The following is a 17,704-nucleotide window of genomic DNA, read 5'->3' as shown; positions in this document are numbered from 1 at the left end:
CTCAGCAGATTTTAATTTCCTTCCTTCCTTCAGAGGCTGCCTTTCTCTTCAGATATCTGCTCTGAGATGCTCATAGGGGGAAGCCACATGTTCCTCATAAACAAAAGCCTTTACCATTAGCCAATAGGAGAGTGTCTGATTACACCACACCCCCTTCCCACTCCTGCTGGTGACCCTGTTTATTTTGAGAAAACAGTTTTCTGGAGTCTCTCGTGTTCCGGCATATCTTGTGAATGGAGACACTATCTTGACTATAGGTTATCTTTTCAAGAAAGTTTATATAGCAAGTGGACTCAGAAGGTAGATAGCATCCCCCTTCAAAGTAAAGGGTAGGTAGGCTTACTATCCGCTATAAAAGCAATGGGCCCCCTAAGCTCAGCGTTCCTCTCCTGTACTGCCATCCACAGCATGTACAAGTGACATCCGGCTCTCTTTCTGTCACCCTGAGGAAATTGAGGATTGGCACAAAAAGATTGTTCATAGCAAGGTTTAGCTAGTATCTCTCTTTTTTCCAGTTAGTATTTCTAATCATTGTCACTTGCCTTTCTTTCCCACAAGGTGCTAAGCTCCTTGAGGGTACGTAGTCAGCTCTATTTATCTTTGAGTTTTGCAGAACAGATATTCATAAATGTTTGCTGAGTGAATTAATGTGTGAATCAATAGATGAACAGAAAAATGGCATCCTGGCAGCCTTACTCAACCCTCTCCCTTCCAGTCCTATGACTTTCTGAGCTCCTGCCATCATATCCAGCATTTTAACCACTTACCTTGCCAGCTAGTTGCCTGGCTAAAGCCATTCAACATAGATAATTAGACCCAAGTTCATGGGAAATAGATGGGGAAACAGTGGAAACAGTGTCAGACTTTATTTTGGGGGGCTCCAAAATCACTGCAGATGGTGATTGCAGCCATGAAATTAAAAGACGCTTACTCCTTGGAAGAAAAGTTATGACCAGACCTAAACAGCATATTGAAAAGCAGAGACATTACTTTGCCAACAAAGGTCCAGCTAGTCAAGGCTATGGTTTTTCCTGTGGTCATGTATGGATGTGAGAGTTGGACTGTGAAGAAAGCTGAGCACCGAAGAATTGATACTTTTGAACTGTGGTGTTGGAGAAGACTCTTGAGAGTCCCTTGGACTTCAAGGAGATCCAACCAGTCCATTCTAAAGGAGATCAGTCCTGGGTGTTCACTGGAAAGACTGATGCTAAAGCTGAAACTCCAATACTTTGGCCACCTCATGCGAAGAGTTGACTCATTGGAAAAGACTCTGATGCTGGGAGGGATTGGGGCCAGGAGGAGAAGGGGACGACAGAGGATGAGATGGCTGGATGGCATCACTGATGCCATCGATGGACGTGAGTCTGAGTGAACTCCGGGAGTTGGTGATGGACAGGGAGCCCTGGCGTGCTGGGATTCATGGGGTCACAAAGAGTCAGACATGACTGAGCGACTGAACTGAACTGAACTGACTGTCTGAGGGCTTTGGATTGGAATGTTGGAGGGATCTTATATCCGTGCCCAGGCCTGGACAGCTCCCAGACCATTCTTGCCCTGTCCTCCCCACTTTGTCCTATACCTATAATACTCAGCTCCATCCACGTCTTCATGACCTAGTGGTGACCTCTGATTCTAATATGCACAAAAAGACATAGGTCTAGGCCACCAAACCACACATCACTGGCACCACTGAACCAGCAAACAAGATGTCTGTTTCTCTTGTTTGTTCTTGTTAGGCCGAAAGTGCATCACAGAGCAGGTGTTCTGCTAATGTTTATTTAATGAGTGAATAGGCTTCCCTTAAACTAAATTAATTGCCTCCTTCTTATATTAAGTTAATCTCCTGACCAATGGTACACAAAATAGAACCCAAAAGGAGAGAAACCTGAAATGCCACTCTAATCATTTCTTTTGGCTCAGTGTGCTCATGGCAAAGACAGTCTCCAGAATGGACAGCAATGGAATTTGATGCAACAGTCAGCCTTGACCTGCTAGAAGAACCCCTGCCTCTGAATACAGTTTGCTCACACACACTGTATAAAATGTAGAAGATGATGACAGAAGTATATCTCCTCTATATGCACTTGCAATTTCGAACAGCTACTTACCTTTTCTATGGGTTTTCCTAATGACTCAGCAGTAAAGAATCTGCCTGTCAACGCAGGAGACACAGGAGACGCGGGTTCAATCCCTGAGTCGGGAAGATCCCCTGGAGGAGGAAATAGCAGCCCACTCCAGTATTCTTGCCTGGAGAATCTTATGGACAGAGGAGCCTGGAGGGCTAAGTCCAGGGGTCATGAAGAGTTGGACATGACTGAGCAACTGAGCAAGCACTCACCTTTTCTATAGCAATGCAGAAAGGTTAGCCAGTTGGCATTTTGCCAAGGGAAGCCAGCAGTGAATTGCTGCTGAATACAGAGGCTCTGGGGCCTGTTCCTCGCATAGTTGGCAAACAAACTGCAGTGCTAACACCACAGCTCAGGGCACACGAGAGCATACAGGCTATACGGCACCATGCACACAGCCTCCACTCGCTGCGGTCACTCTAGGGAGACTTGTCTTCTGTTCTCTGTGTGGGAGTGCTTAGGTGCTTACTCGTGTCCGACTCTGTGCGACCCCGTGGACTGTAGCCCGCCAGGCTCCTCTGTCCACAGAATTTTCCAGGCAAGAATACTGGAGTGGGTTGCCATTTCCTCCCCCAGGGGATCATCCCAGCCCAGGGATCAAACTCATGTCTCCTGTGTCTCCTGCATTGCAGGCGGATTCTTTACCTGCTGAGCCATCAGGGAAGCCCCTTTTTTCTCTAAAAAGTAGTATTTAACGGGAGATTACCCACCTTTAGATGCCCAGCCTCCCTTAACTCCAGAAGAGATCTGTGCCTGCCCATCTATGGGAATTTATACAATAAAATTAAAAGGCTCTGGGAAAATACTGGCAAAAACCCCTGTAATGTCTAGAGATAATTTCTTTCATTCATATTCTATGAATTTTATTCTGTAACTCTTAAAGGACTACCTTTGCTAAGTCACTTCAGTCGTGTCCGACTCTGTGTGACCCCATGGACAGCAGCCCACCAGGCTCCCCTCGTCCCTGGGATTCTCCAGGCAAGAACCCTGGAGTGGGTTGCCATTTCCTTCTCCAATGCATGAAAGTGAAAAGTGAAAGTGAAGACACTCAGTCGTGTCTGACTCTTAGGGACCCCATGGAGTGCAGCCCACCAGGCTCCTCCATCCATGGGATTTTCCAGGCAAGAGTACTGGAGTGGGGTGCCATTGCCTTCTCCGAAAGGACTACCTTAGTTCTAAATTACTGGGGTCAGTGGCAGGGTGGGGGTAGGGGGTTGGTGCACAGCTTGTCCCTCTGGTGTGCACAGTTTATTGGCTTGGTCAGTACAAATACTATTTACAGAGCCAGACAGCCTCTAGCCTCAAGGAGGTATTTTCCGTGTCTTAATTACACACTAACTACAATGGTTGTAAACATTAAAGCAACCCATTGAAAAGTGAAGATGCTTCATGATACGGGCTTAGGTAGAAGCAAGTGACTGGCTATCTTTTTCACTAATCTGTCAGTTCAGTCAAAAGGAAGAGCTTGCATCAGGCACAAACACTGATAATGATTAATCATCAGAAATATCAATATTTGGATTCAATTTCCTACACTCTTCTGGAAATGCAGACATCTGAACTCCCCAGGCACATGTATATTTTGACCAATTATTTTAACAAGCTCAAAGCAAATCATCATGGCAAAAACAAGTGTAAACAATTGCTCTGGTCAGAGAAAACAGATATTGAGCCATTTTCCTTGTGGAGAGAGTAGAGCTGCCACATAAAATACAGGATGCCCAGTTAAATTAAAATTTCAGATCAGCACCAAATAATGCAATATTTGGAACACACATATTTTTTAAAGTATTCTTTATTTACCTGGAATTCAAATTTAACTGGATGTCTTATATTTTTATTTTTATTTGCCAAATCTGGTTACCCTATATAGGAATGAAAGAGAAAAATTTTAATTCACATTTCTTAATGTTTTAAAATATAAAACACAGCTGCAGAAATGCCCCCACAACAGTAGCAAAAGATTCACACTGAGAGCAGGCTCAAACCCGAGGAAGGCATTGTAGGAGTGAGGGGCAAGGGGGCTGCTTCCCTGCTTTGTGAACTTCTCCAGCACGAAGGGCAGCAGAGAGGGCTATATTATTCATAATGTTGCCTTCCACTGACAGCCCTACAAAGATGCTCTGAGCAGAAAGCCCTGCCCCAGGACTTCCCTGGAGGTCCAGTGCTGAAGCCTGGCTCCCAGTGCAAGAACTGTGGGCTTGATCCCTGGTCAGGGAACCAAGATCCCCCTTGCTTCGTGGCCAAGCACGTGTTGGTCACTCTGTCGTGTCCCACTCTTTGCGACCCCATGCACTGTGGCCCGCCAGGCTCCTCTGTCCATGGGATTTCCCAGGGAAGAGTACTGGAGTGGGTTGCCCTGCCCTCCTCCAGAGGATCTTCCCCATCCAAGGATGGAACCTGCATTTCTAGTGTCTCCTGTATTGGCAAGCAGATTATTTACCACTATGCCATCTGGAAAGTCCTCGTAGCCAAAAAACGAATGCATAAAAAAACAGAAGCAGTATAGTAACAAATTCAGTAAAGACTAAAATGGTCTACTTCAAATTAATTAATTGATTAAAAATAAAAGATTGCCTCATCTGACTCTTTGGAGTGAAGGGAGTAGTCCGGAAGGGAGATGTTTTCTTCACTTCTCCCTCTGTCTGGTCATCTTTACCTGGGATGTGAAGACCAATCTTGCAGAAGCTAGGGAAGACATGGGTGGCAATAGCCTCTGGCCTTGGGATCCAGATAACTCAAGTGGAAGATAAAAGGTGGTTGTTTCTTTGTTTGTTTCAAAAAAAAAAAAAAAATTCCTAGGCAATTGCATCAGTGCACCCTTCTAAGGACTTCATAGATGGGCCATTTCATACTCAGGAATCACAAGCCCCACCCCCATCTTCATGAGTATAAACACTGCCATTGAACACAGTGGAATCTGGAGGGATTAACTTACATTTTCAGGGTCTTGGCTTTCCAGACTTTAAAACGAAGGAAGGTGTTTGTTCATTAGAAAAGTAAAAAGAAGAGGAGGAGGATCTTTAGTCCCCAAACTCACTGGAAAAACAAAATCCAATGAAAAGGTATTTGGACTTTTCCACTCTAAATTTCTATGAGTAAACGTCTGCATTTCCATGTTGGCTGGAGAATGAAGGATCTATTCCTGTTAATTATTACACATTGTGTTTCATAGGTAAGATGTATTTTCAGCATAGCTGCATGTTCCAGCTGTAGGGACTGGAGTTTGTCTACACTTTCCTGCCAGATCTGCAGAGTTAATGAGGTGGGAAGCCATTCCCAGCAGAGAGGTTTTCCTCACTCAAATCTTACCACCTCTTTGGGCACCAACCACACGACCTCAGCGCTGGGGAGCTTCTCTAACCTACTCACCATATTCTCACACCATGTATGGCAAGCAGGCGGCTCTCTGGCTAGTCCTCTGCTGGCTCCTCATTGTCTGATAAAATCCAAACTTCTTGGCTTCTCCAGATGGGTGCCAGGCCCATCATGTGACACTCCCCTCTCCTGGCGTCTTCCTGGTACACGCTCTCCCGCTCTAGCCTTTCATATACACTGTTTCTTCTGCCCAGAAGGACCCTGTCCTTATTTTTTCACCTGGGTAGCAGACACCCATCCCTCAAGAACCATTTCAGTTGTCACCTCCTTGGTGAAGTTTTCAGCCCACAAGTGGTCTCTCTCTTCTCTTCCCCTACCTCATTGGCTCCTTTCTCTGTAATGCCACTCTCCTTGCTCCCTGTACTGCATAATGGGTTTCTTGTTTACAACTTTCCTCCAGCTGACCATGAACCCTTCAAGGGACAGGCTATGTCTTATACATCTTTATTTCCCCAGCGCTTAGCCCAGAGTTGGTATAATAAATGTTCACTGAGTCAGTGAATGAATAAACCACAGACAATTCAAACAGTATTTTCCCTGGCCTGTAAATTAGCTGTTGGATGAAACGGTTCACAATCTATGAAGAGTTCATAGTCTATGAAGAGTCCCACACACACCATTATTCCATTAGGTAGAAGGGTCAGGAAGTCATGGTGGGGTGTGAGTAAGGGTTGATGCCAGTACTTCCTCAGACGGCCAATACACAGGCAGGAAACCACTTAGACTCGGGCTCAGTACAAGAGCCCTTGGGGAGGCTGGGGAAAAGGGACTGGACAGGTGGGTCATTTGATTGCCCAAAGCCCAGCCTGAGCCCCATCTGGGTGCCGAACACAAAGGCGATGAAGGAAGGAGCTGGCCCTCTGTTTGCTCAGCCGACTGTCCCCTCCCCGTGGCCCTGTGCCAGCCCATAGTCCAGGCACTTGCCTGAAAGCCAGAGAGGGTTCTCCAGACAATGTGACTCTTGAGAAAATAAAATTAATCTACACTTTCTTAACAGATCTTGCTCAAGAGCTAGTCAAATAGGGGCTCATGCAGGGTGAGGGGGACGTGGCCCAGATGGGCCTTTGGAGCAGGAGCCAACTGAGGTAGAGGAAGATTCACTGCAGATGGCACAGTTGGTGATGCCAGGAACCCAGAGAACCACACTGAACAAGGCTCAGTTTATGCTCCTGAGAGTCCACACACGTGGTAGACACACACACACACACACACACACACACACACACAGTTCACACACATGAGGGCATACACACAGCCACAGCCCTCTCCCTCACAGAGCTTTGGAGCTCTTACTTCAGGGTCCCTTCAAACAATGCTACAGCTTTCCATCTGCCCCTCTGTGGGGGTCCCTTCAGGAGAGATACGTGACCCTTACTGTCCCCTACTTCTGGCCATTTTCTTGAGCTCAGGAACTCTTTATAAGTAAGATAATACCACATAGACGTGAAGCAGAGTCCACCTTTGGAGACATCAATCATTTCCCAGAGTCGACATGACTTTCTCCAGGTCTTTCCCTTTCCCACCTCCCAGCATGTTAGGTTTCAATATAAGACCCTCCTCTCACCTTTCTCTCTGGTCCCCAGTGAAGCCTGGAGACATTTAGTGTTCCTGGTCCTGGGAGGTCTTAAGTCAAATCTTACCTTGGCCCAGGATCTACTGTGTAATGTTGACTATACCTATAAAATGGTGATAATATTACCTAGTAACAAGGAAGCCTAGCACTTGAGAGACCATCAGAAATTCCCTTTCATTTCTGCTAAGCAAGTTGCCTGGTTGCTTTGTGTCTTTCTAATTTCCTGACCCAGGATCTATTGGGAGGAAAGGACATGGCAGCAAACTGAGAGGGGTACTTATCCACAATGGCTACTGGACATCTATAAACGAGACACTTCTCATATTAAAACAATCTACCCCGGAAGCACAGAGGTGCCAGGCCTGGTATTCTGCTTCTATCTTTAATAACTCTCTCCCCTCACCATCTCCCCATCTTCTCCCCTTCCTTACCCAACTACACCCAGAGGATGTAAGGTACCAACATTACTCAGAGAGGGAATGACCCATTCAGAATTACTCCATCCATTCAACAAACATTTACTGAGCCTTTGCTGATGCTGGGCTTGACTCTCGAGACTCAGGAATGAGAGAATGGGCCCTCAACCTCCTGAATTTTCCAGTTAGTAGCATTGTATGTGGATGGGGATGTATGCAGGGTGGGGGGGTGCAGGTGCAGACATGCAGGAGTGTACATAAGTTATCACACTACAGTGTGATAAGTGGTCATGGAGATGAATCTAAAGTGCCTTGCTGGGAGGAGCAAAGAAAGGCAAAGTGAGGGAGGGTCCACAGGGTAGGAGCTGGAGCCTAGAGCGTGAGTAGCAATTCACCAGGGAACGGCGGGCTCAGCAAACGACACCAAGGGGGCTGCCTGTGCTGATGGCCTCTCTTGGAGGTGATCATCAAGTGAGGGCCTCAGGACCAGGAACCAGGGTGGTGACTGGGGCCGCCTCCAGGCGAGGGGTGTGACAGGGCAGGGCACGCTGGGCCCAGCACAGGGAGGCCTGGGACCCAGACGCCACTGGGAGCCACAACACCTCAGCCACGCACACCAGTCATCTGAGCCGGGGCAGCTGTACAGATGTTCCACAAATATTCACAAACAAATAAGTATTGCCATCTCTAAAATGGGATTGACAGATATTTACTCCAGCTACCCATGGGGTTACTTGAGAGGACGAATTGAGACCACTAAGATGGAAAACTCTCTAAAACACTACGCAGACACAAGAATCACTGAGTGAACTGATATCGTCGGTTGCCAGAGATGAAGACCATCGGAGGAAGCCATTGACGAAGTGCAGCGACTTCTCCGGAGGGCAGGGAGCAGCTCTAAGTAAGGAAGTCCCTTCCCTGCCGTCGCGTTACTGGGACAATTATGACTACTATCCGAGGAATCTTGTGCACTGGTGAGTGGAGCAAATTAAGCGAGACTTTAAGTAATAAGAAACAGCAGCCAGGTTGGCATATAAATAGAGTGATGAGAAGACCAGAGAATTATCCCATCTCAACCTAGAGACTGTCATACTGAGCGAAGTAGGTCGGACAGAGAAGGAGAATGCTTGACATGTATGACATGCTTGTATGTGTAATCTAAAAAGAAATGATACAAATGAACTTACACAAAACAGAAACAGACTCAGAGAATGAACTTATAGTTGTTAGGGGAAGGACAGGGGGAAGGGATAGTCGGGGAGTTTGGGGTCTACATGTACACACTTCTGTATTTAAAATGGATAACCAGCAAGGACCTACTGGGAACTCTGCTCAGTGTTATGTGGCAGCCTGGACGGGAGGGGAGTTTGGGGGAGAATAGATGTGTGTATATGTGTGGCTGAGACCCTTCCTATTCACCTGAAACTATCACAACATCGTTTGTTAATTGGCTTTACCCCAATACAAAATAAAAAGTTAAAAAAAAAAAAGCTATCCTGTCTTAGTATTTCACTTGAGAGTTACAGATGGCCAAGTCTGAGCCCCTGCTTTATTTTTTCTTAACTCTTGTCTAATTATAATTCTCTTTATATTCTTTATCTTACTTCTTTATTTTTAAGTTCGAGTATAATTGCTTCATAATGCAGTGTTAGATTCTGCTGTACCGCAACATGAGTCAGCTCTATGTATACATATACCCCCACTCTCTTGAGCCTCCCTCCCACCACTCCCCCATCCCACCCCTCTAGGCTCAGCCCCGATTTTAGAGAAAAGGATGCTGATGCCCAGAGAGGGCACAGGCTGCCAGTGCTCCTGTGGACCAGGCAATAATCATGACTACTTAACAGTAGTTAAGCACAGCCCTATGCTTGAGTATCTACATATGTCAAACCATTGGATCCATTCAACAACCCTATGAGGTAGATATTATAACTATCTCCATTTTACAGATAAGAAAACAGACTAAGCTAAGCAGCTCATCCAGAGTCACAGTTAATAACTGATGGTTATACCTTGTGCCTCCCATTTGCCAAAATAAGGGCAAAATTAAGTCCACAGGTAAAGAAATCTTTGTGGGAAGAAATATATTGTTAACTTTATTTGGGATGGGGGAGAAAGATTTGACTAAAATGGAGATTACTGATATCATAGAGTATGAGAAAAACTATAATGATCTTTCCTAGTTGGGAGTGAAAAAACATGCAAGTTCAAGCCAGGCCTTAGAGAAAGGATTGCAGTTAGAGGCGCCATAATGCCTGAGCCCTCCTGCTCCCTCTCTCTCATTAGCTGACACCATCAATTCGAGGTTAATGCATACCAGGATTGGGAGCTAATCATTCCACCATTACAGACATAAATTTCCCCTGGAGAGCAGCAGAGATGGGAGCTGGAGAGAAATGGGAGGGGCTGGAAAGGGAAGAGGCTGCTTGGCTCTTACAGAAGGGAAGATAATGTGGCATCGGCTGGAGTGGGTTCCCAACCACTGGAATACACGTTTCAACAATTCTTAGAGTCTTTCCTGGGTTTTCTCCTGCTATTTGCCTGGCTGGGGAGGATTTCCAGCAGTCATCAAGCCCCACTCCTCATCTGTCAGCATCAGCGGTTCCTATAAGAGCTTGTAGAAAATGCTTCAATTCCATGATTTATTTAATCCATAATCTGTGCCAAGCACTTGGATGCAGGAAAGGGGGAAGGAGATCGACCACAGTGATTAATGACACAGTCCCTGAATTTCAGAAGCTTTCAGTCCTGGAGAAGAAAAACGTGTATCCAGTCAACTCCAGCACTTGGCTATATTATAGGGAGGGGAGAACTTCAAATAGGAGGTTCTGGGAAGGGGGAAGTGTCCGAGGGGCATCTTAAAGGGTGAGCACGTTTTGTGTGTTAAGTTGTTTCAGTTGTGTACAACTTAGCAACCCCATGCGCTGTTGCCCACCAGGCTCCTCTGTCCATGGGCTTCTCTGGGTAGGAATACTGGAGTGGCTTGCCATTTTCTTCTCCAGGGGATCTTCCCCACCCAGGAATCAAATCTGCATCTCTTATGTCTCTTGTACTGAGGCAGGTTCTTTACCACTAGCGCCACCAGGGAAGCCCAGTGGTAGTTGCTCAGTCACGTCTGAGTCTTTGCGACCCTATGGACTGTAACCCAGCAGGCTCCTCTGTCTGTGGAATTCTCCAGGCAAGAATACTGGAGTGGGTGGCCATTCTCTTCTCCATGGCATCTCCCCAGTCCAGGGATCAAACTAGGGTCTCCTGCATTACAGGCAGATTCTTTACTGTCTGAGCCACCAGGGAAGCTTTTGAGGAAGGGAGTGACACAATCTGAACTGCATTTTGGAACAAGACCTGGGGCAGTGGATGGTAGATGGAGGTAAATGCAGGCAAAAGCATCAAGGCTGAAGCTCCCGAAAGGCTCCACTGGGAAGCGCCTTCCCCGTGTTTTGAACTAGTATGTTGGTGATCTTATAAAGATGACCTTGAGAGTAAGAGAGGGAGACACACTTAAAAATGGGGATTTCTCTTGCAAAGGTAACTTTAGTTACACAAGGGCCTACTTTGTTTTCCAAGTCCTTCCCCTATATCCTATTTTTTCAGAAAATAATCAGCTTAAAATAATTAATATGACTAAGAGACACATTTTAGGGTGTCAAATTCTGCTCCTCTATAATACCAAAAGGCAAGTTTATTATTTTTAAACAAAATATATGCTACAGACAAAATATTTGAGATGGGGCATATCAACGTTCAGAGAAGCTCAAGAAGGGTAAGGGAACCCCACAGCCCCCTTCTAGAGCTCTTTGACACTCTTCTGTCCAAACAAGGATGACAGTTTCCTCTAAAAGTTAGTTATAGCAAGACTGGGAGAAGATGGGGAATATCACTTTCTGTGTGGACACTGTCTTCTTATTTATATGTCCTGAGTATACTTGAAAGTGAAAGTGAAAGTCACTCAGTCTTGTCCGACTCTTTACGACCCCACAGACTGTAGCCCGCCAGGCTTCTCTGTCGGTGGAATTCTCCAGCCCAGAACACTGGAGTGGGTTGCCATTTCCTTCTCCAGAGGATCTTCCCAACCCAGGTATCGAACCCAGGTCTCCTGCACTGCAGGTGGATTCTTTACCATCTGAGCCACCAGGAGCCCAAGAATGCTGGAGTGGGAAGACTATCCCTTCTCCAGGGGATCTTCTGGACCCAGGAATCGAACTGGGGTCTCAGGCATTTCACGCAGATTCTTTACCAGTTGAGCTACCATGGAAGGATGTGAATTTTCACACTTTTAGAAATGAAAATGCCACACCTCCAAATCAGGGATTCCCCTACCATCTCCTTTCTGAAAATCATATCAGAAGAGAAGTTAGGAAAGTATACAGATGCATGTGAACATGTAGGCATGGGCGCACAAACACATACACACACACACACACACACACACACACACACACCATGCCCTACGTTCAAGGAATGCTTTACCCATCCAGAGCTAACACAGGCACTCAAGCAGAGATATACATATATTCAAGGTGGGGGATTGAAGATGAAGGGCTCAGAACTCCAGCTCACATGGACACAGTTCAAAGAGAAGAGAGGAAGGCCAGTGATAGAACAAGGACACTTCTGAAACCAAGAGACCAGGGAGATACTAGGAGGAAGATCTGCTGCTTTTGAACTGTGGTGTTGGAGAAGACTCTTGAGAGTCCCTTGGACTGCAAGGAGATCCAACCAATCCATTCTGAAGGAGATCAGCCCTGGGATTTCTTTGGAAGGAATGATGCTAAAGCTGAAACTCCAGTACTTTGGCCACCTCATGCGAAGAGTTGACTCATTGGAAAAGACTTTGATGCTGGGAGGGATTGGGGGCAAGAGGAGAAGGGGACAACAGAGGATGAGATGGCTGGATGGCATCACTGACTCGATGGACGTGAGTCTGGGTGAACTCCGGGAGTTGGTGATAAACAGGGAGGCCTGGCGTGCTGCGATTCATGAGGTCGAAAAGAGTCGAACACGACTGAGTGACTGAACTGAACTGAACTGCTAAAGGCGTGGCAGAGGAAAATGCCTGGCTTCAGAAGTCTAGCTCTGGAAGGCTCCAGGGCTAAAGTGAAGCCATTGTTAATCACACACCTTCCATGTGCCCTGTGACTCAGCTAGGTAGATGCTTTGTGTAAAAAAAGTTTTTGTTTTGGCTGCACCCTGTGGCTTGTAGAATCTTAGTTCCTTGACCAGGGATCAGACATGGGTCCTCAGCAGTGAGAGCGCAGTGTTACCAGGGAGTTTCCGCTTTGTGTATATCTGATCCTCACGATAACCACGTGACATAGGCATAACTATCTCCTTTTGCAAGTGAGAAAACTGAGGTTCAGAGGCAGCAGGGAAATGACTTGTCCCAGATCACATGGGCAGGAAGGGGCAGAGTTGGGACTCACACTGCTTCCAAAAACCCATGTTCTTTTCTTTCTCTCCACCAGTGTTTCTCAAGGGGGCACAGTTGACATTTTAGGTTAAATAGTTCTTTCTTGGCGTGGTGGAGGGGTGCTGCCTGTGTATTACAGGGTGTTTAGGAACCAGGGCACGGGTCCCGACCCAGCTGTGTGTAGTTACGGCCACCACGACCCAACTCTGAGAACGAGAGGGCTGGTGGCCTTGACCAGGGCTTCTTACCCAGAGGTGCACGGGAGGCTCACCTGGGAGGTGCCGCATCGCTTGCTTTCTTTTGTGCTTGTTTTGATTTTCAAAGTAAAGATGCCCTTGTCTGCCTCAGCTCCTACTCTTACTCTTATCTCCACCCTACTCTTTTTTCGTGAGTTCACTTTGATTCAGTCCCCACCTCCCAATTGCTTTTCAGTCCTCTTGTGTGCCAGCCACCCTGTTAGGAAGGGGGATTCAGGCAGGACTTCTGGTCCAGGTTGAGGAACAAGGGATGACCCACCATGGTCCAGTGCAGGACCTGCTAAAAGACACCTGTGCCCAGTGATCTGAGGCATAAAGAAGGGGGTGGCTCGGGACTGTGTCTGCAGAGCAGGTACAGAGGGCAGGAGGGTGTGTGAACATGTGTGGGACGTGGAATATGTCTGTATATGTGCGAGTGGGTCTATTTGGAAGGGACTATGGTGTGTGTACCTGTGGAGGGGACGGGAATTATGGATGTATATGTAATTCATGTGTGCATGTTGTGTGTGTGTATATGGAACATAAATGCATAAGTCTGTGTTCAGGATATCTGTGTGTGTGAGTGTGCACGTGTGCAGCACACATCCACACGTGAAGGGGCAGGGAGCGGGAGGACCTTCTGGAGAGACCAGCACTAGGTCTGGCTCCTGAAGAATGAGGAGCAGTTCAGTGGGTGGGGGAGAGCAGAGCGGGCGTTCCAGGAAGCGGGAACAGGGTGTGCAAAAGCCAGGGGCATGACCAAACGTGGTATGCTTGGGGTGCGGCAGCAGCAGAGCAGAGATGGGGTGAAGGGGAGAGGATGAGTCCATTTGGGGTCACACCAGTGGGACCTTCCTGGAGACCTCAGCACCGCGTTGGGGTCTAGGCAGGTGCCCCAGCCTTTTGGAGAGATGCCAGCAGCAACCCAGGAGAAGGTCAGGCAAGGCCAGGGCCAAGGCCACACCTGAACTGGCTGCATGAGTGTTTACAAAGCAAATGCATACTACAAGGATTAGACAGCCACTAACGCTGAGCGTGGCTATAATATTCAGGGAAAGAGGGGATGGGAGCAAGCCAGGAACCTGTGGTAAAATAGGTGGGGTTGATTTCTCTAGCCTCAGAAGGTGGATCTTCAAGACACTGTCAGAATTAGCTGCTTTGTGCGAGCCTCATCTCTCTGCCAGGCCCTCCCCTTCTGCCAGCCACTCCACCACCCCCGCCCGAAGCCAAGCGCCTCTGACTTCTATATTCTGGAGCACGAGAAAGTTCAGCACAAGCCCACCACAGCCAAGTCCAGCCTCTTCCCCCAGGTCTAACTAGGGCAGAGCTCCTTAGCCTAGGGGTTCTCCCTATTCAACACAAAAGAGGGGGTGCTGAGTAAGGATGCTTACTTAGTAACCCCATGGAGAGTTCAGTCGAGGGGAGGGGCAGGGGGACCCCCGAGGCTGAGACCACCTCACACAGCTTGCATCAGCTCAGCCTCAGCCAGGCCCAGGGGCGGAGACGCGGACTCGGCAGTCAGCCCCTCCCTGGCTGTGTGTCTCTGGGCAGGACATCCCAGCTCCCCAGCTGTTTCTTAGAACAGGAGTCCTGAAACGCCAACAGCATTGAGTCGCTACGGTTCACTCAACACATCTGTAGACCCCTATGTGCCAGGCACTGGAATACATCAGGGAACAAAACAGCTGAAGGGCCCCGTAGAGCTTGCATGCTACAGGGAGGAGCCCAGTGGATGATAAACAATAAACACAGTAAATGACTGAATTATGGAGGCTGGTAGAAGAGGATAAGATACGGAGAAAGAGGCAAGAGCAGGGCAGGGGGCTGGACAGGCTAGAGAGGTGAATATGAAATGCGGCTGTCAGAGCAGAAGCAGTGGGGAAGACGTTGACATTAACCAGGCAGGAGACAGTGCGGCTGAGACCAGAAGAGGGTGTCTGGCCCCCAGAACATTCTGGCGCCCAGCCTGACTCAGTGTCTCAGAGACAGGATCCAGATCTCACAGGTTAAGGACTCGATCCAAAGACTGCCTGCCCTCCCCCGCCTTCAGGTGCCGATTCAAGTCCAGGCTGTCACCTGCGTTTCTGACCAACAGGTTCCAGGGGGCCCCCTCCTTGGGTTCAGTTAATTTGCTAGAATGGCTCACAAAATTCAGACAAATGTTTTATTTAGCAGACTACTGGTTTACTCTAAAAGAGTATAACTCAGTAACAGCCAGATGGATGAGATGTATCCAGCAAGGTTTGAGGAAAGGATGGGCAACTTCCTGTCACCTCTGAGCAATTCACTCTTCCAAGTCTCCACTTGTTCACCAGCTCAACTTTCCGAACACTGTCCCTGTGGGCTTTTATGGAGGCCTCATTACTTAAATATGACTGATTAAATCTTTAGCTACTGGTGACTGATTTAACTTCTTTAACCTCCTGGAGGTCCAGAAATTTCCAGACCTTTAATTGCATAGTTGGCTCCTTTGGCAACCAGCCCTCATCCTTCAGTAACCTAGGGTCAGTGCAAAGGTCACCTCTTAACAGGAGACAGCACTAGAGCTTCATTCCTCAGTAAGACATAGAAAGAGGATTTAAATAGATGAGCTAAAGATGAAATTACATTACCTTTTGAGCTCTTACTTTGTTAACCATACCAAAAAAAAAAAAAAACTTATCACGGAAAGGAATTATTTTGGATGCTAATATTTTCAGCACAAAGAGTCAGACACAACTCAGCAACGGGGCATGCACACAACACACTCACGGCTGGCGTGTTTTCCTCTGTTCATTTTCTCTCCGTATTAACACTCTGCCATTCGACATTCATACCATCTGGTTTGAAGTTCAAATTATTTTGATACTTTGTTCTGATAGTTTTCAGAATTGAAAAAATAAAAAGATACTTCACTAAGGTTCAGAGATCCATAATCTGATAATGTATCCCAGTAATGCAAAATGCTACTGTAAAGGCTTTTGTTTAAATTCAGCTCGTGACTTTCTATCTTCTCTGATGTCTATCAGGTGTTTTTGCTAGCTAGTTATTGCATTTTTTATATTTTGACCCAAAGCTTTGAAAAGCACTAGAACGCTTCATTTGGAAGACGTTTAGTTAAGGTAGGCGTTAGGTAGGAAGTGTCAGTACCACCATTTTCTTGCTGTTTGCCTCTGTTTGCATTATTAATGCTATCTTCTCTCAGTAGTTTCTCTTTGCAGGACTCATTTTTAAGTCAAGCTTCCATTGCTTTAGGGTTAGTTTGGTGAAAACAAATCATAAATCCATTTAACCAACGTGCACTGCAGAAGGTCCAGGCACACTGACAGAGGAGTGGAGGCTGCAAGCCCTCCGCGTGTGAAGCCCTGCTCCATCCTCAGGCTTGTACGTGGTACGTGGCCCTTGGCACGTGGCCTTGGCCAGTCTGACCAACAGAGGAGTGGGAGGCCAGTGTCCACCTACACAGAAATATTACCAGAGTGCAATGTTTTTCCTATTGTTTGAAGCCATAGAAGTTCTACTATTTTCTCCCCACACCTCAGAGACTCATCTTTCATAGGACATGGTGCATGCAAGCCTCTTTTTGGAGACCACAGACTCCAAGGTAAGACAATCCTGAGTCAGGCACTGGCAGATGAGACAAAATGGAAAGGTGTCTGGGGTAGGGGTCACTTGGGTGTTGACAAGGGGGAGGGGAGACAGAAACGAAAGGGGTAGCGACTGCCTGGTGCTTCCACCTGGGGCTGCAGGTGGTGGGGCCTGAGCCTGACAAGCAGGTATCAGTAGCCTTCTCCCACCATGGCCTTCTAGGCCAGAAGATGCAAGGGTTGTCTGCATCCCCCGCTTCACTTGGACCCTGTCCTTCTGCACTCCCCGTCGTCACTGAACAGAGGTGTGAGGCAAGCGGCCGACTCGAGTCCCAGGGCCTGGGCTCTGGTCTGTGTCGCCTACTGCTTAGTGGTTGTGTGACTCTTGGGCTTTCTCATCTGCACATTGAAAACAAGGGAACAAATTCTGTTTGCTTCACAGAATTACAATGCGGCTCAACTAAGCTAAGGCACAGGCATGTGAAAAGGCTCTGAACACAGCAAAGCACTATCTAAATGCACAGCATTATTATGACTTATGAGTGTCCTATGTGCAGAGTGATCAAGGTCCCCGGCAAGGCACTCACCCTGGCCCTTGTTTTTCTGGGACACATTCTAGGAGGGTGTGTGGCCAGGTGACTTAAGAGGTGAACACCATGATGAATAACCCATGGGCAGTGTGCCTGCATAGCTGAACATCCTGACATACCACTGACCTCAGGCATCTGGAGACAAGAGGTCACTCTTAGAAATGAGGAGACCTGGATGGGGCAGGGGTGCTGGGTCTTCTGGATAAGAACATGTCTTTCCTGCAAACTCCCCACTCTGAGCATTTCTTCAGTTGACCTGAAAGAAATCAAAGAAGCCGGCACTAAACTGAAGCATCATTTGAAATTGGGAGATAAGAAGCCTCATCATACCTACTTTATTAACTTGAGGTCTGGCTTGCCCTGACCCTGATGCAATCAATCTATTACAATCTGATTGGGAAGTCTAAAC

This window comes from Bos grunniens, chromosome 20 (assembly GCF_055505025.1).
Source record: "Bos grunniens cultivar Pamir isolate PY7600 chromosome 20, Bosgru_T2T1.0, whole genome shotgun sequence".
In the NCBI taxonomy this organism is placed as follows: domain Eukaryota; kingdom Metazoa; phylum Chordata; class Mammalia; order Artiodactyla; family Bovidae; genus Bos; species Bos grunniens.
This window is presented reverse-complemented; position numbering follows the sequence as displayed.